The sequence below is a fragment of the Panthera uncia genome, chromosome D1 (genome assembly GCF_023721935.1).
Source record: "Panthera uncia isolate 11264 chromosome D1, Puncia_PCG_1.0, whole genome shotgun sequence".
NCBI classification, from domain to species: Eukaryota; Metazoa; Chordata; class Mammalia; order Carnivora; family Felidae; genus Panthera; species Panthera uncia.
This window is the reverse complement of record NC_064808.1, coordinates 103,533,541-103,554,921: the sequence shown is the minus strand read 5'-3', so window position 1 is coordinate 103,554,921 and position 21,381 is coordinate 103,533,541. Positions and strand designations below refer to the sequence as shown.

At 42.3% G+C, this 21,381-nt stretch overlaps 1 long non-coding RNA gene across 1 annotated transcript in view; it reads left to right on the top strand.

Moving 5' to 3' along the window:
• LOC125910171 (uncharacterized) overlaps window positions 1-21,381 on the top strand; it is a 372,309-nt gene that overhangs the window by 79,431 nt on the left and 271,497 nt on the right. The gene's annotated exons all lie outside the window — the stretch shown is intronic.

Sequence of the window (21,381 nt, the reverse complement as noted above, 5' to 3'; positions counted from 1 at the left end):
TGACTAGAATTTTACTTAGGATCTTAGAATGCAGGGTGTTAGACAATCTAATTGGATTCCCACTAGCTTCTGTATCTTATCCTCTGGATGTTTATTCCCATCATTGTCATCTCCACAATCAGCATTATCATCTCAGCCATTGTCTTAGTTTCTGGTATAGAAAAAACTTGCACCTTATTTGAATAAGGTGGCTTTTTTTGGGGGCGGGGGGTAAGCTAAATACACAGTGTCATGAGAATTTCAGCAGTGTTTGGATCCCATGAATGAACCTTGAGGATGAATATTTTCCAAATAGCCCCCTTAGTGAATTATGTAAAAATTTGGACTTGCTTGATAACCTGCTCATCTCAAAGTACCCAATATACTGGGATCTTTTTTCTTTTCCTTCTTCTATCTGCCTCAGCAGTACTTTAAATTGCTTATTAGAGCAGTTAGGCATTTAGAATATTAATGAGGACTAGCATACTCCTCTACTAAATCACAATGATCTGTTAATATTCAGGATTCCTGTGTCATCTTTATTTTGGAGTCTGGGCCACTAATCAAGGCAACACAGAGTCAAGGTGATTTTCAGATCATCTTAACAGGATAACTAATGTAAAAGGATGAGAATTTCTATCCTGGCCTGCTTTCCATTTCAAAGTTGATGAGGACACTGTTCTGCGGCAGTAAGGACAGAAAATTTATAAGGGTATGCAGGCAGATTATGGTGCGACCTAGCTGTTGAATTTTTCATCTGTACCATAAACAAAGAAGGATGAGAAACATTTACTCTGCATTTCAAAGATCTGTACATGAAAAGAGGCTGTGGAATGGGAAGCCAGCACAATTAAATTTCAGTCTTTAAAATGTCACTGCATTTTAGACATTTCTGTATATGACTTCTCGTTCTTAATTTTTTATTTTTTATTAAACTTTATGAAACTCCTATCTCATTTGCAGAACCGAGTCACTGAAAGGCAGCAACCAAGGGATTATAGCTGCCAAGTATATTACAGATTCTGAACGAATGTCCTCCCAGTGTTTCAGTATAGCAGTGATTAACATGAGGAGATTTTCTTATCTTTATAACCCACTTATACTACAGTATCACATCCTGATAACAATCCCTATGCTGGGCAAAATGGATTATCATCATGAGTATCAGCAGAAAGTTCAGATTGGAAATGCAAAATAAACTGTCTCAAATTTTAGTGACCACGTATCATTGCCATAATGGACGATGCCACAAATTTTGGCACGTGCTCGGACGATGAGGAGGATTAAACGCAATATTTCTGACAAGGACAGCAAGGGACCTTTGAAGGATAGAACGTTTGTTTCCTCCGATGTCTAACACTCACATCAGCTGGGTCCAACGGTAATCATTGCATTAACTAACATGGGTCATCATTTAGCAACTACTTCTGATTACAGCAATATTGATCATAATATTTCACTTGTTGCCTTCTCTTATGGTTTATAAGAGGGCCATCCCACTTTCTAGGCATTGTTTTTATTTGTGCGTGTATGTGTATGTATGTATTGTGATGTGTGTATGTACCCATGTGTCTTTATACACATACATATATGTTCATTAATATATAAACATATATATTACAGTAATTTTCCTTCAGCTACTTTATAAGGTGTGTTATTATTCAAAAGAGGATGTAATTAATATCACTTTGGTGATACTTGAATCGCTTTGGATTTAACAGATGGAATGATTTTTTTATATTCAGCCTTAAAATGGACATTTTCATATCTCTGGTGACTTCTTAGCACATGATAGTAAATATTTGTGCATGTTCGAGATGTAAAGAAACTACCTGTGATAAAGGTCAACCATTTGGAATTAACAAATGTACTCAGGCTCCTTCGAGACTCTTGCTCGATGTTTACAGGTGTAAATTAAGAGACTTGAAAGTGTGAGCAAGGCCATGGTGCATTGGCATAAGGCAGAGTTTGCAAGCAGGTGGTCCCCAGTGATGTTTTATTTTGTCATTATTTTGTAAATATTTTAATGTTTAATGTTTTAGTCTTACTTGATTTGTCGACACTTAAAAATTGGGAGTGTTCACGAAGATATCTGACTTTCTGCTTCTCTTGAAAGAAATATTGCAGATCTGGGCACACTTGACGTATATTCAGATGTTATTAAAGTGGATTTGGGAAGATAAGCACAGAGTCCGCTCCCGCAAATAGGTACAAGCCAACTCACTATTGTCTACGTCAGTCATCCACACAACTGGCCGACGTTACTAGTTGCCCCCTTTAGATGAGGCACAGCCCCCCGAGTTCTCCATATGTCCTATGGAATCTGTGTCACTTATTTAGGTGACCTGCTAATCCATGTAAGGATTTTGTTTGTGTTGGTGACCTCTCGCACAGGAATGATTAGGTTGAGAATTAAAACCTGGTACCTTGGAAAATGAAATGTGCTCAGTGCTATTGACATAAGTGCTATGTAGTTACAGCCTGAAGTTGGAAAGAGCTGACCCAGTCAGGAGAGCACGATAAGCTGGGGCCAGGAAGAGCACACTCGGATGCCCTGTGCCAACATGCACACATCTGCAGGCTGTGGCCCCAGCCTTTTTCTGAAGAACTCCGCTTTGCAGCAGTTGGCAGCCAAAAGTTAGCACGGGGATGGTGGCAATGCTAGGGTGACAGTGTTGGGTACCGAGAAAACAGCTAGTTAAGAGGCAGCCTCCTGGACTGTCTGCGTAGGGCTGGTCATCTGAGCAAGCACCTAGTGATTTGAACTGGCCTTGTACTCCGATGGGTGCCCCTGGGGCTGTGTGGCCAGGGAGCTGCCTTATCGGTAAGAGGACTGACTTGCGACGCCCACTCTGGCCCCCTCTGTACTCTGCTTCTCTGCTTTCGAGAACCGAGGCTAAGTCCGCCCAGAAGTGCCACCTACGAGTGTGAGGGTGCTAGACTGTACTTTAGGGTGGCACTGTTCCATAGACTAGGATTTGGATGGTCCCTCCTTCGCCTTCAGGAGGTAGTCTGCGCAACCATACCTGTGTGGAAATAAATGAAGAGTGACCAGGTAAGAACAGGCAAAGGCTGTTTATTCAGAGTTTGCCACAGCAAGGGAGTCAGCCACCGTCACTTCCACTTTGACAGAAACGCAAAGACAAGGGGAGGAGTGGGGAAGCTTTATAGTGGGAAAAAACGGAAGGCCCCAGGTGTGCCCTGACTGGGAAGCTGTCGGTGGGCTAACTGGAAGCCTCTGGGCAAGACATCCCATGTGACTGAGAAGGAGCGCACACGTGACTTTCTCTGGTTGGTCCTAAGTTGGAAGCGGGGACCAGAATTAGAGAAGCTGTCAGTTATTAATCAAGTCCCGTCATTTTGAACTGATTGTTACAGAAGTTGTTCTTTGGTTTCCTGAACTAGTAGTAAAGAGAGCAATCTGGCTTCCTCCAAGTCTGACTTCTAGCAGACTGGCTTCCTGGGCTGATGATAGCGAATAAGGGGATTGGTTTCCTGGGCAGGTTGCTCCAGGTTGTGGGTCAGATTTCTATCTTCATGTATGGTCCGGCCAGTGTCAATTTGTATGTTCAGTCTCACCTGAGGACCCTGATTGCCCTTCTCGCTGGCTGCCTTTTCTCTGTTATACATTCTTATTTCTGAGGGTATTTGCAAATTGAGTCTGTCAACAGACTCCAACAATTAAAAGAAGTTTCATAACTTTTTTACGTTTATTTTTGAGAGGGAGAGAGACAGAGTGTGAATGGGGGAGGGCCAGAGAGAGAGGGAGACACAGAATCCGAAGCAGGCTCCAGGCTCTGAGCCATCAGTACAGAGCCTGATGCGGGGCTTGAACCCACAAACCCTGAGATCATGACCTGAGCCAAAGTCAGACGCTTAACCAACTGAGCCACCCAGGTGCCCCAAGAAGTTTCATAAAAGGCATGTTTTAGGTGGTATGATGTTTATGGTAAAAAATATATATTTGGTCTTCATCCACTGTTCCTGGCACATAGCTCCTAATGCCCTTGGAATTTTCCAAGTCATGTTAATGAGGTGAATTTTGGAAAGCTAAGGATGGGAGCTGGTTGCCAGGGGAACCAAATCCCTCAACCTCCATGGAAAAGAGAGGGGCTGAAAGTTGAGTCCAGTCACCAGCCGCCAGTGATTTAATAAATCGTGATGATGTAACAAAGCCTCCGTGAAAGACTGGGGAGCCAAAAGGCTATGGTTCAGAGAGCTTCCTGGTTGGTGAACATGTGGAGAGACGGGACGAGTGGTCCGCTCCCAGAGTGTGGAAGCTCTGGGCCCCTTCCCGCATACCTTGCTATATGTTTCCAGGCTAAATCCCTTTGTAATAAACCAGTAATCTAATGAGGAAAACACTTCTCTGAGTTCTGTGAGTGCTTTAGCAAATTAACCAAACTCAAGGAGGGAGTCCTCAGAACCTCTGATAGAACCACAGGTGACAGCCCGGACCTGCAGCTGGCCTCTGAAGTGGGAGGTGGGGAGACAGTCCCGTGGGATCCGGTGCGTCTCCAGGTAGCCGGTGTCAGAACTGAGTTGAACTACAGGCTCCTCGGCTGGTGTCCGTGAATTGCTTGGCGTTGTGGGAAAAAACAAAAACAAAAACAACAACACTCCAAAACTACACGTTGGGCTACACCACATGACCCCAGAATCATAGCAGTGGGAATAGGAGATCGGTGGAGACGGCGTAGAATGGTCCACGCCACAGAGCTGCAAAGGGTCAAGTAGGAATGTGCGGGGAAAGAATGGCCCTAGCAACAGACCATGCTCCAGAGACTGGCCCTTCCCTAGGGCCGGCTCTGATGTCTTTTGGGGTTGTCCAGGTTCTGGCTTAGGCCTTTACTGGAGGTGTTTCCATCTAAAATGATAACTAGGCTGCCCACCTTGAGATCTCTAAACCAGTGAAGGGATTAAATAGATCAGCTAAGCCGGAAAGTGTAACATGCACATAGCCAACAGTGGTAGCTCTTTAGAGAACGCGGTTGACCTCAGATCAGGCCTGGCTCAGAGTCTAGCCCTCTGTGCCCCCCCGCTCCTGACCTCATACAGGGCAGCACACACAATGAACAGTGTCATTTTAGGTTCCTTTTAAAACTTCACAAATGGCATGTAAGGAGTCGAGCTTCCCAATTCCTTTGGTTTCATATTAGAGATGAGTTTGGAAAGTTGGAGTTCCTGGATTCTGCTTTTCATTCCATTTCCACCATACAACTCTTCTTCAGTATTCTGCTTTGCTCCGACCCTCAGACATGGAAATTCACCATGATCTTCCCCGTCCTTTTAAATAAAATTCCAACTTTTTGAGGTATTTCCTTTGCCCGTTAGAAGCAGCAATTTCTCTCTAGGTTTGCCTTATCTTAATGAGCAATATGAAGACTTTCCCTCCTACTGTCCTTCCTTTTCTTCCACCTCTCTCTTTGTCCTTATTTCTTCTTCTTTTTAGCTGATCTGTGTGCCTCTTGGCCGAGCTGTGCCGTGTCACTGGTTAGTGTGGATGGTAGTTTAGAAGGCAGGGATCTATTATGGAGTTTATCGTGCTGCATTTAGTACCGTGTGATATCCAACTGTGTTTTCTGGTTTGACAGCAATGCCACCAGAAAATAGTTTTGTTTTCTTTTTTTCCCCCAGATGACACCTTGAACTTTTCAGTTTCAAACCATCCATGCTAGATCTCTAGCAGGAAAAAAAGTCCTATCATTTTGCATTATTTGTGGTGGTATCTGTTCAAATACGTTAAGGGGTAGAAAAGCAAAGGAAATGGATTGGGAACCCCGAGGCCTCAAAGGTTGTAATGATACCAGGAAGTTCCTGGCAGGTTTTTTTTTTTTTTTTTTTTGGACCAGTGTGTGATATAAAGTAAGCTGCTAATAACCAAGCAGTGCTTTGAGTTAAGGTTTAAATGGTTTAGGTGTCCTTATGCTAATTGTCTTTAGTCAGACACAGTGTTTAAAAGTCCCTCTGTCTCCTCTTTGGACATACACTCCCTTTAGAGCATCTGACTCAAAAGTGAGCAGAAAGTGCTTTTTTCAAGAAGAAAATTCACTCCTTCCTCTTGGCAGCCATTCCTCCTGCCAAGGTGGCCCGTGACTCAGTAAATTCTCCGGCTCGTCCCGTTAGCTGTGTGGTTGTAATGGATGGTGTCGTTCAGTTCCCTTTACCCAGCAGCGTACTGGTCACGAGTTGTTTTCAACCTTGGCTCCTCTATCCCTCAGGGTTCCAACGGAGAAACAGAACCCGTGTAGGAGAAGAGATTGATTGACTGATAGCAAGGATTGGCGTACAGGATTGTGAGTGCTGGCGATGGAAATCTGAAGAAATCCATAGGGAGGGCTGTCAGGAAGGGCAAGCTAGACTCTTCAGGCCGAATTTGCCGGAAACTGCAGTCCATAAGCAGAATTTCTGCCTCTTCAGGGAAGCCTCAGTTCTGCTATTAAAGCCTTCTAACTGTTTGAATCAGGCTGACCCAGATTATCTAGGATAATCTTCCTTACTTAGAGTAAACTGATTATAGACTTGAACCACATCTACAAACACCTTTGCAGCAGCATCCAGTGTTTGGTTAACTAGAGACCAAGGCTTAAGCAAGTTCACAGATAAAACCATCACAACCACCTTTCCCCCAAGGGAGCTGCCTGGCCTGGGGGGAATGCCCCCAACTCAGGGGCAGACAGTCCTGCACTGGCTGCAGAATTACAAAGGCCTGCCTGCTCTCTTGCAAGATGGGGATGATCTGAGAGCGCCTGGGGGGCTCAGTCTGCTAAACATCCAGACTCGGTTTTGGCTCAGGTCATGGTCTCGCCCTTCCTGAGTTTGAGCCCCACGTCAGGCTCTGCGCTGACAGTCTGGAGCCTGCTTGGGATTCTCTGTCTCCCTCTTTCTGCTTCTCCCCTGTTTATTCTCTATCTCTCACTCTCTCAAAATAAATGAATAAACATTAAAAAAAAAAAAAAAAGAAAAAGATGGAGATGATCTGTGGTTCAGTTTCTATGAATTATTATATATGACATATAGCATTACTATATATCATTTTATATGTTATATAAGATATAGTTTTATAGTATATAAAATAGGTTATAATATGTAATTTATAAGTCATATATAATTTTCAGCTTATATGAATTATATCTGACATATATTACTATATAAAATATTTTATGTTATAGAAGACATAATAAAATAAAATATGTTGTAATGTCATGTATCATATAAATTATTAGTTTATAAATTATATATCAAATTCATAAATTTACATACACCCTAAATTGCCATTGTCTTGTGTGCCAGAAACTGTGCTTTGTTTTCACCAAATACCTTTTCATTTTCTTCTTCCCGAGCACAGAAGGAAGACAGTGTTACTTTAAGGTGGGCCTGTGACTAGATCTGGCCAAGGGGCTATAAGCAGATGTGATGTGTCACTCAAGGCCAAAGTGTGGAAGGGCAAAAAAGTGTGAGTTCTCCACATTGTGTTTCCTTCCTGGCTCCCTGGATGGTGTGGAGGGTTTAAATGCTGCAGGTGCTGTAGGAGTGTAGCTGTCGGATGCTAGCAGTTTGGATCCATGTGTCACCGCCTAGGAGGGGACTGCCCTGGAGGGCCACTGGAGTTCTGCCGATTTTCAGAAGCAAGAGTTGCGCCTTTCTATGTCATGCCCTTGAAAATTTAGGGCTTGTTACTAACCTAACACATACACATGCTTTCTTCTCTTAGGATAAGAGATGGTATATTTACCTAAGGTTTTTGGTTTTGTTCTTGTTTTGTTTTGTTTCATTTCTTTTTTCTTTTTAAGATACAGAGGTAAGCAATTTTCTGCAGTTGCAGACAATGTAAGCAATTTTCGGAAGCCACCCTGAATTTTTCACTTTTCTGCTCATTCTGGTATTGTGCTCTCTGTCTAGAAAGTCCCAAGTCAGATTTGCAATCAATCTTAGGTCCAGTCCCTATACTCCTATTTATAGGCATAGTCTTAACTAGATTACTTGGATTCCTCATAAATAAGAAAGTGATAATAATTCCTAGTTAAAGGGTTGTGTCTTTTGGATTAAATAAAGCAGTGTTCCCAGAAGCCCTGAGTATAATCTCTTGTTCATAAGTGAAAATGCCTAGCAGAAACTCATTAATGATTTTGCTGTCTTTTTCTTTTCCCCTTATTAAAAGCCTGGACATCCTTCAAGGCTTACCTCTGATGTGACCTCTTCTTGCTTAAATGTTTTCCATTTTTCCTTTTGCAGCCACCAGGCATAATATATGTTCCTTTGCTTAGCTTTATTTCATTCTGCCTAGAATTAGAGCTATTTGTTCACACATCTTGCTGCTTTCTAGTAGGTTTTAAATTCTTCAAGGGCAGAAAGACCTGTCTCTTTCATCTTCGAATTTTCTCCTTCCTCCTCACAGCACTGAGTGAGCACCTGGCAAGTAGGAGGTTCTCAAAGACACTTATTAAAATGGAATGACATGAAACCTAACCGGTTTTGCAAATAAAATGGACTTGTCTTTTCCCAGAGCCTCCAAAGACATTTTGAACGGGAGGTCAAATGAAATCGGCAAAGCGTGCCCCATATACGTTCTCTAAATCATTAGCAAGGTTAAAACTGAAGGTTTGTGCTGTCTGGCAGCCAGGACAAGGGATGTTTGCAGTTAACTAAGTTTTATGAGGTAGTCATTCTACATGGATTTTGCACAGCTCTGCTGATAACAAAGACATGCCACAGAGATATTTGACATTTTTCTTTACAGACCTCATTCCCCTCAGCTCTGGACTCAGAGTTTAACTTAGCTCCCATAATGCCTGTCAGAAGAGGGAAGGAGCCCGCAAGTTCAAAGTCTCAGAAGGTGGGGAAAGAGAGAAGGAGACCCACAAAGGCATTGTGCCTTTCATTGCCTTTTCCCAACTGCGCGACCACAAGGTTTCAAAATAATTGCAGTGGCAGAGATTTAGATATTTAGGAGAGAACAGAAGCAGTGTGTGTTTCAGTGTTTGCTGTTGTTCTTTCCAAATAAGGCATAATTATTATTTGAATAGCTCATGGCATTACAGTTAGAACAATTTTTTTTAAACGTAGTTATAAATTTAGTTTTATAAAATTTAGCTTTATAATAGAGGAATGGCAAAATACATTATGATCCACCAATTCAAAGGACTATTCTGAGATTTAAAAAAACCATATCTTTGCAGGATATTTATTAACTGACAGAAGGATAAGAAGGAGCAGGTCATCACCTGGGAGCAACCCAATTCACTGTGTGTGTCTCAAAAAGTACGTGTGTGCGTGTGCATAGAGAAAGCCTGGAAAGACATACATCAAAACATTAATAACGTGCGTTCTTGTAGGTTTTTGACGGGAAAACCTGTTGGGGTAATTTTGCTTTAAAAAAATTTTTTTTTTAATATTTCGGATTGTTTATTTTTTGAGAGAAAGAGGGAGAGTGAGCCTGAGTGGGGGAGGGGCAGAAAGAGAGAGCATGTGAAGCCGGCTCCATGCGCAGCAGAGAGCCCAATGCCGTACTTGATTCCACGACCCCTGAGGTCATGACCCGAGCTGAAGTCAGGAGGCAGATGCCTAACGGACTGAGCCCCCTCCCCCCAGCGCCCCCCCCAACTCCCAATTTAATGGCCTGAATGATGGCCACAGAATTTGATGGCCTTTGAGGGTGTTGACAGAAGACTGGTGGTCCACCCTGTTCTTTGTTATTTTTCTTTTTAATAAGGAAAATATGTGTATCTTGTAACGTGACACAGTAAAAGGTCAATATCTTTAATCCATGTACAGTCTTCCAAACCAGTAAGAAGGGCCACGTCCAAGAACAGCCAACTCACAAGGGACCATGTATGACCAGAAAGCTTGTGGAAAAAATCATCTTTCTCATTAAGTTTCCCCATCGAGCCGTAAAGCGTGATACCCGTTTCTCTTTTGAAAGCGAGACATAAGTGACACACGCATTGAGTTGGTATGAGGTATACCGCATGATGATTTGGTATATGTCTAACACAAGATGGCTACCACAGGAAGTTAACCTCCATGGCCGCACGTGGTTACGATTCTTTTGTTTAACTCCGTTCTATTCACCGAATACTATTTGAGACTGTATCCTGGGGACAGGGCTCCACGCGAGTAGTTTTGAAGGCTGGATGGGAGTAATGGGAGGCTGTGGACAGCCAGCACTTGAGGTAGTAACGCCTTAGAGCTTAGGAAAGAGGTCAGGTCAGGCTTAGCACACGAGCAAGAATGGTTCACCGCTGTCTGCATGCTGCTTTTCAATTTCCAATGTGATTTCTTAAACTGCTTTATTTATTTTTCTTTTATCCACCTAAGAACCTTATAAAATGGAAAAAAAAAATTAAAAAACCGTTTTTACCAAGTATACACTATATGCTAGGTATTATGCTGGAAGTTTTGCTCCCTCTGCCTTGTGTAGTTTCCTGAAAAGCTCCTCTTAGGAGGTCACGATTACATATTGGGCACCCCACGCTCTGAAGAGTGACTTAACACGCTGTGAGCTCTGGAGCCCCCTGAATCCATATGCAGAGTTCTGTCCCTTGCACTGCACTGCATGGGCTCGGGGTCACCTAAGGCTGACATATTAGAACAGATGCATTTCTATAAGAGAGATGTTCTGGGTTTTTTTTTCCCCAGAAAAAAAATATTCCTTCAATAACAATTTGTTAGTTTCCATGTATTTAGCATAGAAGCTGGCATTTGAAATATATATACATACATAGATTTCGATTCAAATTTCAGTTAACATACAGCGCAATATTGCTTTTAGGAGTAGAATTTGGCGACTCATCCCTTACGTACAACACCCAGTGCTCATCATAACAAGTGCTGCCCTCATTGGTACCCATCACCCATCCAGCCCACCCCCCACTCACCTCCCTCCATCAACCCTCAGTTTGTTCTCTGTTGTTAAGAGTCTCTTGTGGTCTCTTTCCCTCTCTCCTCTTCCCCAATTCCCCTATGTTCGTCTGTTTTGTTTCTTGAATTCCACTTATGAGTGAAATCATATGATATTTGTCTTTCTCTGACTGACTTTTTTCACTTGGCATTATACACTCTAATTCCATCCACATTGTGGCAAATGGCAAAGTTTCATTCTTTTTGATGGGTGAGTAATATTCCAGGGCATATATACCCCACATCTCCTTTATCCATTCATCGGTCGATGGACATTTGGGCTAAGAGAGATGTTCTTTATCAACTCGGCACCTCTTTCAGCTTTTTTCTTTTGAAGAAGTTCCAGTTTGAGCTACCTGGTAGATTCTCAGAAAGTGTCTCCCACTGTTCACCCAACTGGGTCAAGATCCACTTGATACATTTATGGCCTCCTAGTGTAGAACTTAGGCCTTGGATGTAATTTTTTCTCTTCATTAGCTTCCATTGGAATCAGGTTCAGTAAAGTGCAGTGTGTGGGCTAATGCCTGTTTTTATAAATAAGGTTTGATTGAAATCTAGCCATGCTCATTTGTTTATGTATATCTTTGACTGCTTTTATGCTACAGTGGCCAGAGAGACTAGCCTTCCGGGTCTAAAATATTTAGTATCTATTTTTTACAAACAAAACAAAACAAAACAAAAAACTAATCATAATATGCTTTGTCATATTGTATACCTAATATACCTTGTATATTACTACTCTTACTCACTGTTGTTTTAGTTCAGTTCTGTCTTTGTTCCAGAAGCCCATCGTCATTAAGCCAGCTCTGTCCACTCCCTGCCCCAGCCTATCCTTTACCTTGGGCCTGAGTTTGAGGAGAAGACAGAAGGATAACTCAGGTTGTAGAGAAGTCCGTAATTACAAGAAAAGAGGAGAAACAGAACCGTCAGATACAGGGTTGTGGAGCCTAACAGACACCAACAGACAGATTTCAAAACGACACAGGAAAACAAAATGAAAGACCAGCATTTAATGGTGGCCAGAGTTACAGAAAAGAATTTTTTTGAGAAAAACGAGAAATGAGAAAAGGCGACTGAATTTGACCTTTAGCACTTCACTGGTGACCTCTGAAACTGTCATGTCAGTTGAGTGCCGTGGGCGGAAACCAAATTTCTGGCAGTGAAGAAGATCCTGATTTGGATTTCCAGAATGGACTTTGAATTACTGGCTGAGGAGGTTAGCGCTTCCTGCCTGACTAATTTCTCATGGGCAATTTTGTGATTTTGTTTCCTTATTTAACTTCTCTGCACATTAAGAAGAGCTAGTTATGCCCATCATTTGTAATCAAGCAGCTGTTGCATTTGGAGGCTCTCTGGATAGCCACAGTCCACATGCTTGCATACACAGTATTTCTGATTGAGCGCTTGCTTTCCCTTAAATTCTTTTTTTTCCTCTACTCAAAGTGCGGAGACACCGTTTTTGCCCTGATCTGTGCTTCTTGCATCCCTGGTAGCAGAAGCCCCTGAATGTTAATGAGGTCACGTCTTTGCTGCCGGACAGAGAGATCAATGGCTTTCAGGTGTTAATGAGATGTCCTTAAAATTTATGCCCATTGTTGGAGAGCTGATGGCTCCCTGCTGAACTGTTAGACCTTTCTTAAATGGACATCCAGAGGCATTTTTCAGCCCCGCATAAATTTCAGTCATCAGGTTTGAATATGCACTAAATGCAGCAAAATCCCAGCTGTCTCAGTTCCGAACTTCTTTCCATGCACCTTCAAACTTTCCTGTCTCTGACCTCAAAGAGAGCTGTTCCTCTGCCTTCCAACCGTGCTTTTGATCCCCAATTTCTCTCACCTGCTCCAGGGACTCATCCATCATTTATCCCATCCCTTCAATATTTTGAACTTCTTCTTTTCCATTGCTTCTTCTCTTCAGGCTACAAATGTAGTTAAGCTGCTCCCTCCTTAAGAAAAATTTCTCACCTCAACTGCTGTTCTCTCAAGTCATTGCACTCTGTGCCATCACTCCCGTTTTCTGGTAAAACTCTTTGAAAAAGAACACCAGACCCTGTGCATTATTCCCTCACCCTTTTTCTCGCCATCAGGCCCCGTCTTCCTGTTGAAAATATTCGGGAAAGGTCATACCAATCTCCTAGCTGCCTAATGCACTGACTTCTTAGTCTTCTCTTAGCAGGCCTCTCAAGCGTTCTGGTCTCTTCCAGAAACTCTCTAACATCACGTGCTAGGGATCAAATTGTTTGGTTCTTCTCCCTCTCCGATCACTTGCTTCTCAGTCATTTTTGTGGAATCCTTGGTCTCTCTTCCTGAATGCTGTGGCTTCTCAGATTCTTGTTTCAGGCCTTCTTATCTTTCTATAAAAATCTTCCTGGGATCCTCTGTCTTCATTAATGAATTAATCTTTCAAATGCTCCAATAACTCCCAAATCTGTATCTCTGGTCTTTCTCTCTCTCCTGAGTTCTAGACCAGTGGTACCCAATAGTAATTTCTGCAACGATGGGAGTTTTTTCTGAACCTGGCGATGGAGTAGTCATTAGGCACATGTGGCTATTGGACATTTGAAATGTGACTAGTGTCCTGAATTGCATTTTAAGTTTTATTTAATTTGAACCGATCTCGGTTTTAGTAGCCACACATCACTAGTGACTACTGTATTTGATAACACAGCTAGAGACCCTTTCACTTAAATCCCGTTAGATATCTCCTTTTAATTTTCCCCCAAACATATCCCAAACCAAACTTAACCCCTAATCCTCCAAATATCTCCTCCTCTTATATTCCCCATTTCATTAAGCAGCAGCAGCATCTCAGTATTTACCCAGATTTCAAATCTCGTATCCATATTTGATTTTTACCCCTCTCCTCATCCTGACAGTCAGTTGTTTCTATTGCCAAAGTATTTCTCAAATGTGATTTCTCCTTTACTGCTAATGACTGCTTTATGTCCAACATTGATTATTAATGACTTTTCATGCATCATCCATTCACTTCACACACACACACACACACACACACACACACACACACACACAGAGGCTCATGCTTGATATTTGCTGTTTTAAGTGCTGTGACACACCCATCTCTACATCCAGGGAGATAATCCTGGTTACAAACTTGAAAAGAATGAGATATCTTAAAAAACTCTTAAAACTGTTGAATTCCTTAGACTTTTCTGTTCTCTGGGCACTGTTTGTCATCTCAGCTCCCTTAATGTTCTCTTATATGCTGCTTGTAGCACACAATCGAGGCTGCTCATTCTTTGCTCTTCCTGCTCATTCAAGATCAATCAGTTGTTTCCCTCTGTTCTTCCTCAGTGTCTTGTGATTTGAGCAGCAGTTCTGTTGTGTACTTAGACTGTGGCCAGAAGCTACTCGGACAGCCTTCCAGTTCTACTGAAACCATACGCCGGACCCTAGGAAAGTATCCTCGGGTCGCCAGTGTCAGCACCAAGAGCCCCTTACGTCATTCACTCATAGAGCACCATCCTCTGAAGTTCTGCCCAATCCTGTGGTCTGTTGTGGAATCCAAGAGATCCACACTGCACACAGAAGAAATGGGAGTGCTCAGGGAACCTCAAGAATCCACCAGGGTGATGCTCATGTCCCATCCTCAGTCGATGTTGCTATTTTAACTGCTTGTCCTTTTTGTCGAAAGTCACAAATATTCTCTTGCTTAAGTGACGGGGACTGGGATTGTTACTTTTGCTTTGGGCATACTTAGGAAGCCAAAGCCAAACCCATCGTGTGGAGGACAAAGGCCAGTGGGCAGCCTGTGGCCATCTGGACAGCAGGTGCCTGTGGAAAGTATCCTCTTCAATCAAAGCCACTCTGGGGCGCCTCGGTGGCTCAGTCCGTTAAGTGTCCCACTGGATTTCGGCTCAAGTCATGTCTCTGGGTTCTGTGAGTTCAAGCCCCACATCAGACTCTGTGCCAGCAGCACAGAGCCTGCTTGGGATTCTCTCTGTCTCCCTCTCTGTGCTCCTCCCCCACTCATGCTCTCTCTGTCTCTCTCAAAATAAGCTTAAAAAAATTGCAAACAAAAAACCAAAAAAAAAGCCACTCTGTGGATGACAAAATGCTACTCTTCTCTCTTGCCTGAATTATGTTAGTAATCTTCATTAGCTTTCTTACCTCTAGCCTTCTCTTCTACAATCCATCCACATACTGCTCTAGTTGTTCTAATAAAATACAATCTTTCTTTCACTTTCACTGGTAACAGATAAAGTCCTAAGTTTTCAAATAGCGTATAAGATCCTTAATAATCTGATGCTCACTTAAATGATGGCCTCGGTTCATACCATCCCCTTCATATACCCAGTGCCATTGAGTTTCAGGCATTTGCTGAAAATGAAGGTTGATTCTGTTCTCCCTGAGGAGATTTCAGGAGCTCACAGGTACTTAGAAATCAGTCACACGTTTCATTTTACATTTAATCACTCTCTTGAATAATACTGCACAATAAATACTTGGGTAATGTCAGGTTTCAGCTCTGTCCCTCTCCCAAAAATAAATAAACATTAAAAAAAATTCACGTTCTCTGAAAGTGAAGAATTTGAGTCTAAAGAACACATCTTCATTTTCAGTGACGTCATTTCTAGCATGCTTCACCAAAGAGTGGACATACACAGTCTCTGTCTCTCAGGATTTGCTCTGGTCAGAGCTGTCTGGGGCACACCCCCTCTCCTGTACTAGCATCTCAGTCATTCTGACTTTCAAGGCACAGTTCAGTGCTCATATCTTGATCACCCTCGGCTGTTCTTTTGTCTACCCAACTCCCTGGGCATTTATCCTATGCTCCTTCCTGCTGTTAGTTACCTTTGTATGTGCATGCCTACTTTTCCAACTTGACTCTTAATGTCCTTATGCAGAGGGACCGTAGGCTACCACAGTGCAGAGTTATTTGATGATGAAAACTGTGATGATAATAGTGATAACGATTGGATTACTTACTATAATCTCTCCAGTTAACCTTTTGGATGTGCCCTCCCTGGCTGTGACCTTGGCAAGCCACAGTGCCTTGGTCAGTGATCATGCACCTGTTTGCTTGTGTTCATGCTTTTGACCAGTATTTTCTGAGAATTTACTATATATGCTAAGCCCTGTCTAGTTTCTAGGGTTATGAAGACCAAGAAGGCCTGAACGCAGGGATTTGCATTCTGATGACAGAGATGGACTTAAAAAACAAATACACACAGTGGCATTCTACATATTTCAAGTGCTATAATAGGAATATTATTAGAATGGCAAAAAGGAAGGAAACATTTCTAAGTTAGTGATGAGGGGAGAGGTGGGTTCAAGAAAAACTTCAGAGGATGGGGCGCCTGGGTGGCTCAGTCAGTTAAGTGTCCGACTTCGGCTCAGGTCATGATCTCGGGGTTTGTGGGTTGGAACCCCGTGTCGGGCTCTGTGCTGACAGCTGGGAGCCTGGAGCCTGCTTCAGATTCTGTGTCTTCCTCCCTCTCTGCCCCTCCCCTGCTTGCACTCTGTCTCTGTCTCTCAAAAATAAATAAACCTTAAAAGAATTAAAAAAGGGAAAAGCCTCACAGAAGAGGTGGGGTTTGAAGCAAGTCCTATAAGGTGAGTAAGTGGAACAGACTTATGTCTGCCTTTTTTCCGCCCCTGGCAACAAATGTGTCCCAAGGCGTTACAGGACCACTAGTTTAAAATGCCAGGAGCTAAAACAGAACCGGGGATTTTGACCTTCAACAGTTGGAGTAGAAGGTAATGACATGATCTAATTTAAAGAAACAAATTACCTGTTATTTGGGGCAGTGACTGTGAAATGACCTGGAATTTTGTGAAGATCATTGTGGCCTGCTTGTTCAGAAGAGGCAGCTCATCTCTGCCACTCTGTGGGATTCTAAAGGGCTCATAAAGAAAAACAGACTTGCTCTGCACTTGAGACTTTCATAAAAGCGGTGTGTAGATACGTCTCGTTGAATACCGGTAGGCAAAAATCTCTATTACCTCACAATCTCAACGTAACATATTTCATTCAGCACATGGTACCCTGTGCCAGGTACCCTTACAGGAGCTGAGACTATAGCAATGAATAAAAGAGAAACAAATTATTATCCTCCTTAGGCTTACGTTCTAGTGGGAAGAAGTCCCTGGTAAGCAAATAAATGAGTAAGTTATATAGTACATATTTTGGGAGGGGTTAAATTAATTTTATTATGCTCCATGATGAATTGCTACCAGGGTAACATCCTGTCACCATACATTAAAAAAAATACTAAACAAAATTTTAGTTGATGAAATGAATGATTGAAAAGTCTTTACGAATGTTCACACATACAATGTGTGGCTAGCTGAAATTGTCTTTCATGTAGTAAGGAAAGGAAAATGTTATGGATAAAAATAAAATGGGGTGGGGAGGCAGAGAGTATCGGAGGGGGCTTTGCAAGTTGCCATTTTAAATAGGCTGATTAGAAAAGGTCTCACTCAGATGGGGGCAGTCAAGCCAAAATGTGCAAGAGATGAGGGCCAAAGAAATGTAAATGTGTGAGAGAAGAGACTTCTAGGCTGAACCAACAGTATGTCCAAATCCCTTGGGTTGGGACTATTCCGGGTCTAGGTAAGGAACATCAAAGAAGCCAGTGTAGTGGGAATGGAATAAGTGAAGGTAAGAATATGAGGTCAGTGAGATAACTAGGAGACAGATTGTATAGGGCTTTTACATGGTTTTTAAGGGATGTTGGCTTTAACTCTGAGTAACATGGGGAGCCACTGGAACTTTAAAGCATGATCTTTTGTTTCAGTGGAATAACCTAAGGTACCATATTGAATATATTCTCCCAGGAGTGAGGGCCAAATTAGAGAGAATAGTTAGGAGATGGTTTTCAGTAATCCAGGTAGGAAATGATGTGGCTTGGTCCATGATGGTAGCAGCAGTCTACAGTAATGAGAAGGGGTCAGAATCTAAACATAATTCGAAGATAAAGTCAACAGAATTTGCTGGTAGATCAGATACGTTGCAGGAGAGAAAAAGAAGGGTAAAAGTGGTCTTGCCCTGATCTGTTTGCCATTAGCTGAGATGGGGAAGATTATGGGAGAAGCAAGTTCTGAAGTAAGATCAAGTTTGGGACATATTGTATATGAGATATTTACTGGACGTTCAAGTCAAAACACTGAGTAGCCATTGGATAGATGAGGCTAGAAGTTAGGGAAAAAAATCCGTGCTGTAGGCACAAAGTTTTGAGTCACTGGCACATAGATGGTATCTGAAGTTATGAGACAGGATGGGATCACCAATGAAGCAAGTTTGAATACAGAAGAATGTCCTGGGGTACCCCAGTATTTAGAGGCTGTGAATACGAGAAGGAAGCAGCAGACAGTCTAAGAAAGAGTACCCGCTATGGTAGGAAGAAATATATGTGGAGTGTGTGGTGTGCTGGAAGCCAGGCAAAAGGAGTAAGAGAAGGAGCTTGTATCCGATATTGTATCCAGGGTTTCCCGAGGTCAGGATTAATAACCGAGAATCAGTCATTGCACTTAGCAACATGGTCCTCATTGGTGACTTGGTAGGGACTCTTTACGGTGTGGAGTGATGGGGAAGAATGCCTGACTAGACTGGACTTAAGAGAGAACGAGGGCAGAGAAATTGGATACCGCAAGTGTAGACGACTTTTTAAGTGAGTTTTCTTTAGGGGCACTTGGGTGACTTAGTTGGCTAAGTGTTCATCTCTTGACTTCAGCTCCGGTCCTGATCTCACGGTGTGTGAATTCGAGCTCCGCATCAACATTTTTGAGGGACTAGAAGGCAAACGTGAGGAAAACATTGTAATAGAACGCAAGAGAACCTTGCATGTGTCTTGACCCAGTGGCTCAAAGTAGAGATGATTTGCTGTCCTTTTATGTCTGGGTAGGGTGGGGGAGGGGAAGAGGACTTGAACGTCCCTACCATTAGCTACTCAGAGCTGCATTGTGCCAACACAGGAAACGGAACTCATTTCCGTGATGCCACAACACTATATAAGCTTTCTTTTTTACAAGTTGGTTATGAATTTCAATGTTTAGAATTTAGTGATCAGTCATGTCACTCTGTCTCTGGAAAAGTTGGCTTTTAATAATCCCCACTGCCCATGCAGAGCCTGCTTGGGATTCGGTCTCCCTCTCTCTCTGCCCTTCCCGCACTTGCGCTCGCTCGCTCTCTCTCTCTCAAAATAAGTTAGGGAATAGTCTTTACTTGTTTGCTTGTTTGTAAGGGAATGAAAATATTATAATTCTATAATCTGTAGAACCCCGTATCCTTATGTAGAAAAAAACTTATGCCCAGAGTAGGGAGAGACCAAAATCTGGGTACCTATATCATCATGCTTCCTCTGTAAGAGACTAAATGTTTTCTAAGAGATTGGATTCTTTCAGAAGAATTTTTTTCTCTTAATTTAGCCAACATAGCAATCAGAATAGTTTTGACCTAAAATAAACCAAATTGTAAAATCATGAGCCTGAAAACTGACAACCAAAGTCAAGATTCAGCAGTGATAGTCCTGGTTGATTTCACTCTTAGGAGAACATTGTCAGCTTAATGATAGCTTAAAAACAATAATTTGCTGACCAAACTACGGAATTTTGATCATGTAAATCTTCACATTTAAGTTAAGGATTATGCTTAGAAGAATCACAAAATATAGGGCTAAAAGCAACTTTGAAGAGGACTTAATATGCACAGTTTAGCAATTGGTAACTGGAACCCTAAGGAATAGAATGACAACTGAGATCACAAAGCCACTAGGATCAGATGCCACTTCTGATGGTCCCAGCAGGGGCCCGGAACTATGTCTCGAGCTCATTTCAACCTGGTAAAATGCCCTGCCGATGCCTTAGTGGCCTGCATATCAGTTGTTATGCCAGTTTTCCATAAAGAACAGACATTGTAAGAAAAAGCTGCTAACTTAGCTGGTGAATGCTGAAGTCAACACTGACTGCAGTGGCTGCTGAAATAAGAAATTAATGCACCAAAGCTCTGTTTCATTCTATATGTACTTACAGAGCACCTTCTGTATGCCAAGCATCATGCAGACATCTAAGAGGGATATGACGAATCTGGTGCTTCCTCAGGGCTTATGTCATTTTTAGAGAAGAGAGGGAGAAAGGGGACTGACAGTTTGTGGGCCAGGCACCTTCATGTGCAATCTTTTCTTAAATCTCAGCACAGCCATATGGGATAGAGATGGTCATTCCTTTTTTTTTTTTTTTTTTTTTTTTATTTTTTTTTATTTTTTTTTTTATTTTAACAGATCAGTAAAACTGGCATTAAGCAAGGTTAATCAAGTTGCTCACCAAGAGCTGTTCAGGACACGCCTTGCTGAATCTAGGGACTGTGTTTTCTTCATTCATACCCAGTGGGCAACTGGAGCTGGATATTTTATTTACACGGCAAGGGCCTGTCTCATGTGGGGAAACTACATTTTTGAGGGACTAGAAAGCAAACGTGAGGAAAACATTGTAATAGAACACAAGAGATCCTTGCATGTGTCTTGACCCACTGGCTCAAAGTAGAGATGATTTGCTGTCCTTTTATGTCTTGACCCAGTGGCTTAAAGTAGAGATGATTTGCTATCCTTTTATGTCTGGGTAGGGTGGGGGAGGGGAAGAGGACTTGGACGTCCCTACCATTAGCTACTCAGAGCTGCATTGTGCCAACACAGGAAACGGAACTCATTTCCGTGATGCCACAACACTGTATAAGCATTTTTTTTACAAGTTAGTTGTGGATTTTGACATTTACAATTTAGTGACCAGTCACATTGCTCTGTTTTTGGAAGAGTTGGGTTTTAGTAACTTGAGGAACAGTAGATTGAAATAAATGGATATCAAATATAGTGGTGGAAAACATACATCTAGCAGTTAGAATACCTCGATTTCGGTCCTAACTCTGCCTCTGACTAGCTCTGGGATTAGAGGCAAATCACTTCAGTAGGACTCCCTGAGTCCTACTTTGCTCATCTTTAAAATGAATATAATAAGGGGCGTATGGGTAGCTCACATCGGTTCAGTGTCTGACTTAGGCTTAGGTCATGATCTCACAGATCGTGGGTTCGAGCCCCACATCGGGCTCTATGCTGGCAGCTCAGAGCCTGGAGCCTGCTTTGGATTCTGTGTCTCCCTCTCTGGCTCCCCTGTTCACACACACACACACACACACACACTCTCTCTCTCTCTCTCTCTCTCTCTCTCTCCCTCCCTCAAAAATAAATAAAACATTTAAAAAATAAAATGAACACAGTGATAAGTGCTACTGAACATACATTTTGAGAGCAACTGAGATAATTGTGTGAAAGTGCCTTAAAAACTCTGGAATACCAATACAAATTTGACTTATCATCATTCTTATAAATATTCTTAAATTTCTGATTGCAGTATAAAGTATTTTGAACATACCAGGGTTTTCCAGGAATTCTGAGTCCCTTCCGTTGGCTCTTTTAAGATTCAGTTATATCTCTTGGGCCACTTCAAAGAATCCCTGACTCTCAGAAGTTTTAGAGCCCTTGGAGGAAAG